This window comes from Marmota flaviventris, chromosome 17 (assembly GCF_047511675.1).
Source record: "Marmota flaviventris isolate mMarFla1 chromosome 17, mMarFla1.hap1, whole genome shotgun sequence".
Lineage (NCBI taxonomy): Eukaryota > Metazoa > Chordata > Mammalia > Rodentia > Sciuridae > Marmota > Marmota flaviventris.
Window position 1 is genome coordinate 53,244,893 of NC_092514.1, and position 13,640 is coordinate 53,258,532.

Sequence of the window (13,640 nt, forward strand, 5' to 3'; positions counted from 1 at the left end):
CTTTACATCCTTAGTTTTGTTCTATCTTTCGTCTTGGACTTTAGCACAATATTACCAGATGAAATACTTTCTCATCTAGAAACATGTCTTTTACCTTCTAACTTCCCATACTAAAATATTTCCATACCTATAACTTTCTTCTATCTTTTTTAGTTTCAGACTCTTTCTATAATTTATAGCCTGAAACAATCCTTATGAATGTTATCTGTGCATGTAATTTCCACAACAAATTTCATCACAGGAGAGGGATCAGACAATCTGGCACTTACAAAAACCATGCCTTAATCTTTTTTTTTTTCTCCCTGATGGCTTTCAAGGGGTTGGGGATGGAGCACAAGATATTTTTGAGGCTGACCTGTCTGCCTTACCAGTATCATGATGCCATCAACTTAAGTGAGTTCCCCACTCTCAATTGTACACAAAGGCTCCTTTGCCTTTTTCTTATATAGGTACATTGACATGCAGAGGCTGCCTACAAAACACAGATTGGCCTTAGTTTTTGTCTTTTCCTTTTCTGGGTGCACTTATTTATTCTGCCAATCTCCCCAGGAATTAAGTTTGATGGGATACTATTAACAGCAAGAACTGTTTTGCCCCAGTGATGGATATCCCTTGGTCAAATGGGGTATCCTGTCACATCTTAAGAGGGGAGACTGCTCCTTTCCCCAGGTCATAAACTAACAGTGCTGAAACCCTCTGCCACATCATTTGTGGCCAGCAGCCTTGACCTTCCACAGGCAAGAGGGCCCGGAAGGCAGGGCAAAGGCCAGGTTCTTTTTTTTTTTTTTTTTCCAGTAATTCCAAAAATTGACTTCCCTCAATGCACAGGACACAAGGTGAGAGGCAGACTCACATTAACCTTAACAAGACACAGGCCTGAGCACCACCTCAAGGAGGACAGCATCTGCTCACAGCACATGCAGCCACTACTGTGGGTGCCAGGATGAACCAGCAAGCAGGGTGAGGCCTCCCGCGCACCAGTCTGCCTTGGCTCTGGGTTCCAGTCGGCATAAAGCAATAAATACTAACACATGACATGCAGAAGGGAAGCCAAGGGGCGATGAGAGACACCAGGGTGGGGTGTTTTCTCATATGTCCGAGAACAGTGGTGACATTTCAAGTACTGCAAGGAAAACCATACATTTTTGTACATGGGGCATATGATCTTTGAACCCATACTGTGAGTACCACTGACCCACATCACCTCTGTGGATGCTGAGGGTTACATTCAAGTAGGGCTGGGCAGAGCTGAGCCAAGCCAGGCCTGGGCAAACCAGGGAGGCCTAGGCAGGGTTGCCCTGAACATGCCCCACTCTGCATCCTGGGAGACAGGGCTCGGCACAGCCCAGAGGCCACGAGACAGAAAAGCCTTGACATCAGGACCCACTGGTGAAGCTCTGTGGGGAGGGTTTTTGCATATGTGTTATTTTTCCTGTTGCACCAAAAGTTCACCCTCACCTGCCCACCACATTCAGGTAAGAAAGAAGGCTGGGCACTGCCCATACTGTGCCACACAAGGCAGGATGGTGAGGAACAGCCAATCAGAAACACACCCACACTGTAGCAGTGTGCCCCAGCCAATGGCTGCACCAAGCCCCTGGCCACCTGCCAGGCACCTCCTGCCCCTGACAGTGACACCATTTAGCCATTTTCTACATCCCAGGAAACTTTTCTAGGATTTTTTTTTTTTTTTTCCAGTTTAGGGCTGATGTCCTGGACCACAGTGAGTTGATCTGCGGCTGCCTGGGACCAGGCTGAGAATTGGTGCTGGGAGCACCAGCACTGGGTTGAAGAGATTTAAATCTCTGTAACCCTTTCTTCTGGTGTCCTGCTATCCTTGCACACCATAGGTAGTGTCATTGGGCACCTTCAGCTTAGCTCCTGACATCAGACCCCTTATCACGCAACTGCATAAATACCTGTACACACAGACTCTCTTCCATATACTTGACCCGACACACCAACTTCAATGTCAAGATTGTGCAATGTGATCCAGAAAAACCATTTAAAGGCCAGACTGTGTTACAGCAAATCGTCTCTCTCTAGACTGGCTTATGCCTTTAGGTGGCCCATTCAGCCAAGATCCCTCTGCTCAAGAGACTACTGGTAAATCAATGCACGGGTTGGGGTTGTGGCTCAGCAGTAGAGCATTCACCTAGCATATGTGGGGCACTGAATTCAATCCTCAGCACCACATAAAAATAAATTAAAGGTATTGTGTCCAACTACAAGTAAAAAACAAAATATTTTTTAAAAATCAATGTAGCATGACCCATGTCTTAAAGAGACAGTAACAGCTGAAAAAAAATAAAAAATTACTCAGATGAGAGAGGATCATCCAAACCAGGGCTGACAGATAGGAAACTTTAAAACAGACCTGCAGATACAAATTTCTTCTATTTACTTTACTTTTTTTTTTTTTTTTTTTTTGGTACTGGGGATTGAACTCAGGGGCACCCAACCACTGAGCCACATCCCCAGCCCTATTTTGTATTTTATTTAGAGACAGGATCTCACAACTCACAATCCTCCTGTCTCAGCCTTTCAAGCCACTGTGATTACAGGCATGCACCACCGCTACCCCGCTACTTGCTTTACTTTTGATAGACCAACTCCAACTGCAACATTGTAAAATAATCCAGAAAGCTATTCAAAAGCCAGATCCTTACAGTAAAATATTGTCTTAGACAGGCTTGTACCTTTAGCTGGCCCTTTCTTCAACTCACCTTACCTCTGAGCAACTCCAATTTCAAGATTGTACAAAAGAGAAACACTGAGAGAGACAACCAGAGAGGAACCCCCAAAACCATGGCCGGACAGATGGGAACTTTTAAATTGAGCAGCCAAGATCTTTTCCAAGTCTACCTATAGGATCAATGCAGTATTAGCCATGTTTTAAAAGGGGTAGTAACAGATACAAATAAAACAAAAACATAGACCATCATAGAATTCCCTAACTCAAGGCCAACAAACACATGAGAACCTAGAACAGACCAGAAAGAAGTACTACCTACTGGTGTGGGTTCTCCTACTCTAGTGGACGTGTAGATGTGTGAACATACACAAATGTTCCCAGAAAGAGGGACCAGATGTGTGGAATCAGGGGTCTTGGCGTGTACACCAGGACACATCAAATGGCCAAGGGTGTGACTTTCTTGAGTTTAGTTTCCTTTTTCTCAAAGTGGACCATGAGGGAGAAAACTGTACTGTTTAGGGAGAGAAGGCAGGCATTCCCCAAGGCAAAAGGAGCTTTGGCAGCTGCTGGGATGGTCCCCCAGTCCCTCCTTTGCTCACAGGAACAGCTCCTCTGGTTCCACCTGAGGCAAACTCACCCATCTCCTAACTCTTGCAGTTGACTCTCAACAAGTTCACCAGCACGCTCAGCATGGAAGTGGGGTTCCTTGGAGAGACAGGCCTGCCCAAGAAAGCTGGAGTGGAGGCTGCTCTCTGTTCTCACCTGGGATACCAAATTTGTTTCTGGAAGCTTGGTCCTTGTTCCCAGAGCCAATCCAATAATGAGGCCATGGTTTTGAGAAAAAGGAAAGAGAAGGTTTATTGCTTTGCTAGCAAAGGAGAAACACAGGGGACTCCTGTCCCAGAGGCTGTAATTCTGCCTATCAGCAGGAACAGGGGTTTTTTAAGAGGTGACTCAAAGGCTACATTCCACAAGCATTCTCTGTTGGAGTTGTCATTCACTTGTTAATTTGGGAGATAGTCATTTCTGAGATCTTGTGGTATCACCCCCAAAGTCTGGATTACCTAATTCCTATGGTGAATGTGTACTCAGGGACAAATAACTCTGCCTGGGTTGGGGAAGAAAGGTAATCCAGTTTCCCCTGAGATTAGGGAAGGGGAGAGATTAGGGAGAAGCAGGGAGAGAAGAGGAGAAAGAAGCATGTCTATTTTAAAACAAGTCACAGTAGCAGAGCAGCAAGGACTATATTCACAGCACCGAGTGGAGCACTGTTACAATCTGAGAGCCTTAGGAGTTAAGGGGACCTTCTGCTTCCAGTCACAGTAAACCAGGCAATGCAGACCAATGTCCTCACTGATGACAACTAGAAAAGCTGGAACATGCACAAGTGTGCACGTGCACACACACATACACACATAACCTGTGAAGGTATCAGAAGGCTACCAAGATAGTTGAGGTGAGGGGGGGCAGCCTCCAAGGAGGCTCCCAAAGAGCTCTGCCTCCAGGGATTCACACCTTTGTGTGGCCCTTAGCCTTTGTTACCAACATGCACATAGTATATGCCATTTTTAAAATTAGACAATAAAAGGCACAAAGCTTCCTTTTCGGTGGCACTTTCCAGTAACAATGAACAATCATTTGGGAGTTGTCCTTGGCAAAGTTATTTTGACTTCCTCTTCATTTGTTTCCATTTCTAATCCTTTTGATGTCCTCTCCTAATTCTAAAGAGAAGACACACCTACATGGTTAAGAGGTTAATTGCTAAATCTCTTTCATTAGATTTATAGAACCAGAGCATCCTGGAAACCTTCAGATAACATGAGAAAGTGTCACTGCACTTCATGGTTTGGTTTGATTTTGTTTTTGTTTTTTGGTACCAAGGATTGAACTCACGGTGTTTAACCATTGAGCCACATCCCCCAACTTTTTTAAAAATATATATATTTTATTTAGAGATAGCTTTCAGTGCATTGCTTAGGGCCTCACTAAAATGCTGAGGCTGGCTTAGAACTCCCAGTCCTCCTGCCTCAGCCTCCAGAGCCACTGGAAGTACAGGTCTTATCCATGGGCCCAGTATTGTAATTTATTTTTAATTGTTAATTGTCTAACAACGAAAGGAGTCTATCTCTGTTGCACATGCTTGTAATCCCAGCGAGTCAGGAGGCTGAGGCAGGAGGATCACAAGTTTGAGGCTAGCCTTAGCAACTTAGGGAGACCCTGTCCCAAAGCTTTAAAATAAATAAATAAGCTGGGGATGTAGTGGTAAAGAGGCCCTTTTGTGCCATCCCCCTGCAGATTTTTGTGCCTGATTCCAACTGTTCATAAACTGATTCGTTGGCATCAGTTTGAGTTTGGAGCCTGGGGCATTGAGTGCCAGCTTCCTCCTCAGTCACCGATTTAGGAATGGGACGTGGTAAATGTTGGGGGAATGTTAGAATGAAAGTTAGCCAGGAACATGAGTAAATGCAACCGCTGCCTTCCTTCCCTCATTCCCCACATCCTGTGTTCATCGTGTGCTTCTTTCTAATGTTTGTAAAATGTCACCTCACGAACGCGTTTTTTTGCATTTTCACAAGATGACTTCCTTGTCCGTGTTTAATGATTGTTCTAAAGTTTTGAGAAATATAAAGAAAGTATGCTTTGGGGAAAAACAAAAACCCGCAAACGACTTCTTCACAGTCTATAAAACTAATTTACACTTCCAAGACTAGTTTTCTGCGTTAATTATTATGCTAATTCTTAAAGACGTGTTAGCGCTCCAGCTACAGAGCAGACTCTCAATCTGTCTTGTGGATGTGCGCCTGGATCTGAAAACCAATTTTTCAAAATCCCAGGTTCTGAGCAAAATGCTTTCAAAAGCTGCAGAAGGGACAAAACCAGCTCCTGGACTGCCCAGAGCCCGCGCGCCCAGGGACTGTATCCCTCTGATCGCCACTTGGTCCTCGGCACCGGAAAGAAGTCCCAGCCCAGGTCAACGCTTGTGGGTTCCAGGCTGCGAGCCGGGTAGCCAGTGCCTCCAAGGCCGAATGCCATGCTCTAATTCCTCCACAATGCGTTACTGGCCATGAGAGGTTACCTCCATATCGAATTTTCTCACGGAAAAATCAGTTCCCTATTCGTTCCTGCGGGCGCCGCGTTGGGGACCCAACCTGGACTGCAACCGCTTCCAAACGCGCGGTCCCCTGTTACTGAGGCTGCCACCTACCCGCGAGACGCGTTGGACTTAACACCAATTCCCCGCTGACTGCCCGGCGCCTGCTGCGCCCAAGTCTGTTCCTTCCGACGCAGTGCACCCACTTTTCTCTGCTTCGGGGACACTCACTTGCTTAAAGTCATCCCGAATCACGCCGCTCTCCGAAGGCCGAGATCGTGGGGCTAGGCAGCTACTCCACCGACCGCCCAGGGCTGGTACAGACTCAAGCAGGTTCTCCGGAGGCCCGGCAGGTGTCGGAAGCCGCCGGAGCTTGGGGCGGTGCACGCCCAGGTCCTGGATCTTCCTGTGCGCCCAGGTTGTTCCCTGGCTCGTGGAAACATCTTTGTGCTTGTTCGGATTGGTTCTGCTGGACTTCCCGGTGCAAAGAGCCGTCACTGGCCCACGCCCGACAGAACTCCATAAGGTAATGACGATGATCGCTGACCTTGTTTCTGCTATTTACTAGACAGTAGTGGACAGGGCCCTAAAAACTTTGTCCACTTGTCAGTTATTCATTACAACAGCCCTAACCGGTGAGGACAGATGTTAGCCCCATTTTTCATTTGAGGGAATTAAGGCTACGTGGGATAACCGGATAGTAAGTGGGATTAAACCGAATCTGGGTGACCCTGAAGCCCGCAAGCCAAGCCCTTTCTGTCCCTCGGACCCAGGGCTAAGAAAACAAGACGCCTTCGCTCTGCTTAGTGGTCTGAGTGGAAAGTTCGGGGACTCTCTGCTGGGGACCGCGTGTTTTCCAAGTATTTCCCAAACCTCAGGATCGAGAGGAACAGGGTGAGACTGGGTAGGCAGCACGGTCCGGTCCCCACTTCCCACAAGTCACCTTCCTTCTTTTGTTGCTTCTAGGCGTTTGCCCCAGGCTTCGGGAGCCAGTCGCACCCAGCGGTTAACGCCCGCGCCTATACAGCTTCCTCACTTCTCGGGTGACTACTCTGCCTGACCCCGTATCTACCAGAGGCTTCGTTATCTACGGGTCAATGGGTTTCCCTTTCCACTTTACAAAGAAACAATTCCGGCACACACTCCTAGTTTCCCTGCCCTGCGGCGCCTACCTGTCCTTACTGGCTAGGCTGGGTCCGTGGCCCACCCATCTCTCAGCCTCGCCCACAGCCCAAATTCGTCCTTTGCCCTACCTCCACCCTCTTCGCCCTACACTCCACGGAAGCTATCTGGGCAAAAGACACTCGGAGTGGAAAACTGAAGTGCGTTGGAATCCTTCTAAAAGGGACCTGTGCAGCCACATAATGCCTATATGCCTGCAAGAGTGAGTGATGAATCTTAGATGAAATTAGCATTTTCTCATTTACAATAAGCGGGGGTGCAGGGGTGAAGAATAGAGGTATTTTGGACTAGACAGATGTGAGTGAAGGGAGGGGAGGGGACATGGGGTAGGAATGATAGTAGAACGAATCAGACATTATTACCCTAGGTGTAGATATGATTACATGCCCGTGTAACTCTACATTGTGTACAACAAGATGAATGAGAAGTTATACTCCACTTATGTATGATGTATTAAAATGCATTATACTGTCATGTATAACTAATTAAAACAAATAAAATGTATTAAAAATAAATGAGCATTTTCAGGACCCTTTTCATAAGCCAGCTCAGTGTTGGGGGTTCCAAAAGCCATCTCTACTGTGACTGTTCTGTATTTTACTCTGACTCAGCTAAGTGGAAAACAGGATTGTTTTTCAAGTAGATACAATGATGGTATGCAACATTGCCATGCTCCCATGTGTATATTTAATTATACCTTGCCAGTGTCCCAAAAAGGATGTAAGATGAAACATAAAATACAAGGTAGTGTAACTAAAAGATAAAAATGGCAATCAATAAGTTAACCAAGTCTGGAATGAGTGCAATAGAAAAATTCCCAGAATGATCTAAACCTTGGTGCCAGTGAGTTCCAGAATCCCTTGGGAATTTCTCTTTAGCCAGCAGACAAGATATCCAGCTAGAAGGGAGTTGGAAGTCCTAGTTGCAGATAAGTAATTTCGCGGCTCTGGACTGAAAGAGGAATGTTATTCTCTCTTTGACAAGAGCAATCAGCAAAATGTTGTACTGACCATGTGCATTAAATAAAGAATGTTCGTGCAAGACCTCCTTGCTTACAAAGGCTTTCCCTAACATTATTTGTTATTCAACACACCTAATAATGCTGCCAGGGAAGACCCAACCTGTGAGAGATTGTAAGATTCATTTGGATTTTTGTGGCCAGTGAAGGGACCAGTGTTGGCCAGTAAAGGGCAACCAGTGTTGGCTCAGCACTGTCAAAACAGAAAAGCTCTTTGCCCTATCACCTCTTCTTGTGACTTGGAAGTGGGGAAGGGGTTAATTCAACTCTAAACTTCTACCTCAAAGTCTCTTCCTGCTCCAGGGAAGAATAGAAAAGAAGAGAAAGTGAAGGTCAAGTGAGGTTGTTCTTTTTCTGCCTGAACAGGGACTCTGCATCTGTTCTCCATGACAGAGCCAGTTGCCCTCCCAGAGCCAGGCAGTATCTACTGCTGCTGCTCTGAGGACTAGAGGGGCTTCAAGACCACTTGGAGCCCCAAACCTGCCATGTCTGTGCACATCCCGTTAGTCACTCTCTGGGATCAGCCCACAGGTAGCCTCTCTCAGTGGCCTCCTTATCGCTATAGCTGGTAGTAATGTATCACCATAAGAAGACTTCCACTTCTGCAAGGCTGTGGGCATTTCTGGCTCTCACCTTGGCAAACTGACAAATTCTTAAGTAATTGGAAAATTGCCTGGGTAATTTCAGCTACTCCCAGGGCCCAGAACACCTGCCTCTAACATTGATCTTGCTAGGTTAAAGGGCAAACTCTGTTCTTTTCTTTTTTCTTTCTTTCTTTCTTTTTTTTTTTTTCAGTTTTTTATTTTTTAAGAAATGTTGCCCCACTAAGTTGCCCAGACTGGTCTCAAACTCCTGGGATCCTCCTGCCTCAGCTGCCTGAGTAGCTGAAGCTACAGGCATGAGCCACCATGCCTAGTAAGGTCAAACACCTTGTCTTTCACAGCTGGGCTCCTGTCTTCTTGTTCCTGTGGGAGAAACTTCGAATGGCCTGCATGGTACTCAGATCCATCTAGCAGATCCTGGTGTTGTGACTGAGTTTTCTGACAGGTGTTCTTGGAAGATCAAATAAACTAGCTTTGCATTCCAGTCCAGTTAAGATAGCACTTTCTACCAAGAAAAGTGTTTGGGCGGAAAAGGGAAGTCAAATGATTTTTGCCATACCACCAAAGAGTTTTGTTTGTTTGTTTTATTTTTGGTTTTGTTTTTTTGTGGTGCTGGGGATTGAGCCCAGTGCCTTGTGCATGGGAGGCAAGCACTCTACTGAGCTATATCCTCAGTCCAGAGTGGGGCGTTTCTTTTTTCTTTTTTTTTTAGAGAGAGAGAATTTTTAATATTTATTTTTTAGTTCTCAGCGGACACAACATCTTTGTTTGTATGTGGTGCTGAGGATCGAACCCAGGCCGCACGCATGCCAGGCGAGCGCGCTACCGCTTGAGCCACATCTCCAGCCCCAAGAGTGGGGCGTTTCTGAGTCAATGTTCAACTCCAAGAGATTTGCACAGATCTGACTCAGAGTGGGCATCATTTATTGATTGACTGAATGAATAACTGCCAGGAGTGATGGGGTTGTTTTCTTAACACATAGTCTTTAACCCTTCTTCTTCCCCAAATCCAGTCCTTGCTGATGCTCAATAATGTATGTTGAAAGAAAAAACAAGGTGATGTTTTTCATCAAGGGTATGTTCTTCAGAGGACTGAAGGACAAAATGCCCTGACTTGTGATAATCCTTAAGAAAAGGAAGCAATGTCACTTGCTCAAGGATAATGATTAAGCTATGGATGTGCGGTACAAATAGCATTTGATTTTTTTTAGAAGATTAACTTTTTTAATTTTTATTTTTAGTTGTAGTTGGAAGGTATTCAGGTACTCCCAGTTACCTGAAAGCAAATCATTTTCTTTTGCGTCACAGCCTGGTCACAATACTCTCCAGAAAAAAAAAAAAATTAAATACGTTTATTTTATTTATTTATTTTTATGTGATGCTGAGGATTAAACCCAGCCCCAACATCTGATTTTATGATGTATATATTTTTTTTTTAGTTTTGTTCACAGTTCCTCGCTCATAACTTCCTCCCAAGGCAGGTGATTGAGATTCAAATTTCTTTTTCCTATAGAGACTTCTAGAAACATTATCTTTCCTCCCTTTTTCTGGTCTACTTTGTCTGATAGTAGATAAGACCCCCATTTCCAAAGGGATTCTGTCCCATTCCCAGGAATAAGAAATGCTATGCAGAGAGATCAAGAAGAATCTGAACAGACAGGCTTGCTGGTTTTTCCCACCCAATCTATTAGAGTTGAATATGTAGTAAATTCTCCCTAAAAACTCAAAAGGAGAGAAACCCAGGTAGCTAACCATGTGGAAATTCCTAGAGGGTATTACACCCCGAGAAGGCATGAAATCTCCATGCCCTTCTCCCACACTCTGCCCTATACATCTCTTCATCTGTATCCTTTGTAATATCCTTTATAATAAACCTACAAGTGTTAAAAGCTCCCCTGAGTTGTGTGAGCCACTGGAGCAAATTAGTCAAACCCAATGAAGGTATTCTGGGAAGTACAGGTAAAAAAATCTGTGGCTTGTGAAGGGTATCTAAGGGGACCTGGGGGTCTAGGTAGCTTAGTGGTAGTGTTAGGCAAAGGGGTAGCCTAAGAAGTCAGGATGAGGCTTTGTGACATTTTGACATGGGTTGGAACATACCCAGGTATTTGGCTCACAGACTAAGAAAATATATACCTCTGAATTCATATACAGTTGCTGAACTTACAAATCAGATGTACATACAACCAGATCTGAGCTAAGAATTGTAAGATTATTATAAACACCAACCTTGTTAGATTTCCTCTAGGTAGTTGGAGATAAACCCTAATCAGAGACCCTGGAGTCTGGTGGGGGTCGGGTGTGGGGGGGTCGGAAATGCAATTGAATCTGAAGGAGAGCCTGCTGGGGTATATCCTCCAACACTGGAAGATATTCAGGTACTCCCAGTTACCCGAAAGCAAATCATTTTCTTTTGTATCACAGCCTGGTCACAGTACTCTCCAGAAAAAAAAAAAAAAAAATTTTTAATGATCAGAAAATTAATCTCTTAACTATAATATATTTCAGCTTGATTTACTCCATGAAAGGGCAGGAAAGTGAATCAAGATCCCTTCTATATAGAGCTTCATGGCTATATATCAGAATCAAGGTTGAAAAAAAAATGGGCTATTAAGCTCAGAGTTTAAACTTCCTATGCTAGAAAGCCTTGTGAATAAGGAGGAGCTTTTATATGACAGAGGCAAAAAAAGAAAAAAAAAAATCTCTGATTCCCATGAATCAGCCTCTGTCTCACCTGTAGTACTACCACAGACAAGTGGTACGGGGGAAATCTTCCCCACCTATTCCCCAGACTCTGCTGTCAAACCCACAGCTCCTAACTCCCATGCAGATAGAACCTAATCCTTTACTGCCCCAGCCCTCCCCTGCCTGACAGTACAACTACAATAGGCACGAGGGATACTTATACTGGATGCTGATAGAAATCTAATCAAAGTGCACTTGCCTTTCACCACCTGAGGTCTATACAATTGGAAAGCCCGGACCAGGGAACAAGAACAAACCCTGAGGACTTCATCGCTCCGATAAAATCTTTTCCATTCATAACTCCATCTGGGCAGATCTCCAAAGGCTTTAGATGACCCTCTTCAAGGCTGAGGAAATGTCAGCAGTTTCGGCAACAGCTAAGAAACTAACCGATGAAGTGTGCCAACAGTCTGGAATCAAGAGCACGGGTGATAAAGTAGGGAACTGGGACCGGTGATTCGGGAGACAGGGAGTTATGAGAACATTACAAAGGGCTACTTCCCAGAGCTGTGAGAAAAATAAGCAGATCTTGGGTAAATTTGGGCAAACCAAGGGAGGAAAACTCTTCTGCCTTCTTAGATTAAGGGAGTGTCTCAAGCAGGATCCTTGTGCCTCAGCTAGTTGGGTGCTTCTATCTCTGAGTGATCCACATATCGGCAGGAAACTGCAAAAGTTGTCCATGGGCCTGATATTGATTCTTCCCTATTGATAGAGGTGGCCCTTAAAGGTTTTCAATAACAGGAATATAACTGAAGATACAAAGGAAGTTTTAAAAAATGAAAAACCAGGCTTCCCTGCTGGCTGTTGCCTCCAGATTACTCCGGAAAGGGACAGGAGGATGCCCTAGGTGAATACTCTTAGCCTCCAATGTGGGACCTGAGAACCACCAACAAGTTTGGTGTGTTAGTTTGTTGTGGCTGTGACCAAAATATCTGGAAAGAACAACTTAGAGGAGGAAAAGTTTATTTTGACTCAGAGTTTCAGAGATTCCATCCTCATCCAAGGCAGAGACATCATAGCAGAAAAACATGGCAGAGGAGAGCTGCTCATCTCATGGCAGCTGGGAGGGAGAGAAAGGGAGAGAGGAGAGAGAGGGGGTGGGGGAGAGAGAGGTCAGGAACAAGATATAGTCTCCAAGGGCTCACACCCAGTGACCTACCTCCTCCAGCCATGCCCACCTGCTTATAATTACCAACCAGTAGTCTAATCAGATTATTAATCCATCAAATGAATGCATTCACTGATGAGGTTACAGCTCCATAATCCAATCTTTTCACCTCTGAACACTGCGGCATTGCCTAACACATGAGTTTTTCAGGGGACATTCCTAGATCCAAACCATAGAGTTAGAGGTCTCACCAATGTGCTTACTGTAAACGAGAGGGACATGGAAATGGAAGTGTCCAAACTGCCCCCAGAAAGGGAAGGAAGGGGCCAGACCTAATATTTACCAGTTGCCCCTGATCTACCCAAAGGACTGATGGGGACTTGTGGTTTCACTAAGACCTATCATAACCTCTCCCAAGTAGAACCAGTTTAATTTGATAAAGCTAGAGAGAAAATTAAATTTTTGCCTAATATAAGAGTCACTTATGGGCTGAGGATGTGGCTCAAGCGGTAGCGCGCTCGCCTGGCATGCGTGCGGCCCGGGTTCGATCCTCAGCACCACATACAAACAAAGATGCTGTGTCCGCCGATAACTGAAAAATAAATATTAAAAAATTCTCTCTCTCTCTCACTCTCTCTTTAAAAACAAATTCTCTCTCTCTCACTCTCTCTTTAAAAAAAATCTCTCTCTCTTTAGAAAAAAAAAAGAGTCACTTATTCTGTGATGGTGACCAGAAAGCTTCTTTGACTGACAAGAGATGTAACATAAAAGGAGTATCAGGAAGAGGAGAGACCCAGTGATTTGTAGAGCAACTGCGAACTGGGAACTAGGACATGAAAGCACTCTTTTTTATATGTGCCTGAGTGACCAATCCCATGTTGAAAAGATACTTGCTGGTTAAATTAGAAGCTACTGTAAACCTGCAACATAACAAGTTAGAAAAACAAGTGCCTACCAACAGGGGAGGCAATTTACGGTCCTCCTGCAAAGGAAATTCTCAGCCCTATCCTTAATATTGAAGGAGATGGCTGGGTCAGTAATGGGGATTGAACCCAGGGGCACTCAACCACTGAGACACATCCCTAGCTCTTTTTTTTTTTTTTTTTTCGTATTTTATTTACAGACAGGGTCTCACTGAGTTTCTTAGGGCCTCACTAAATTGCTGAGGCTGGCTTTGAACTCGCTATCCTCCTTCCTCAGCC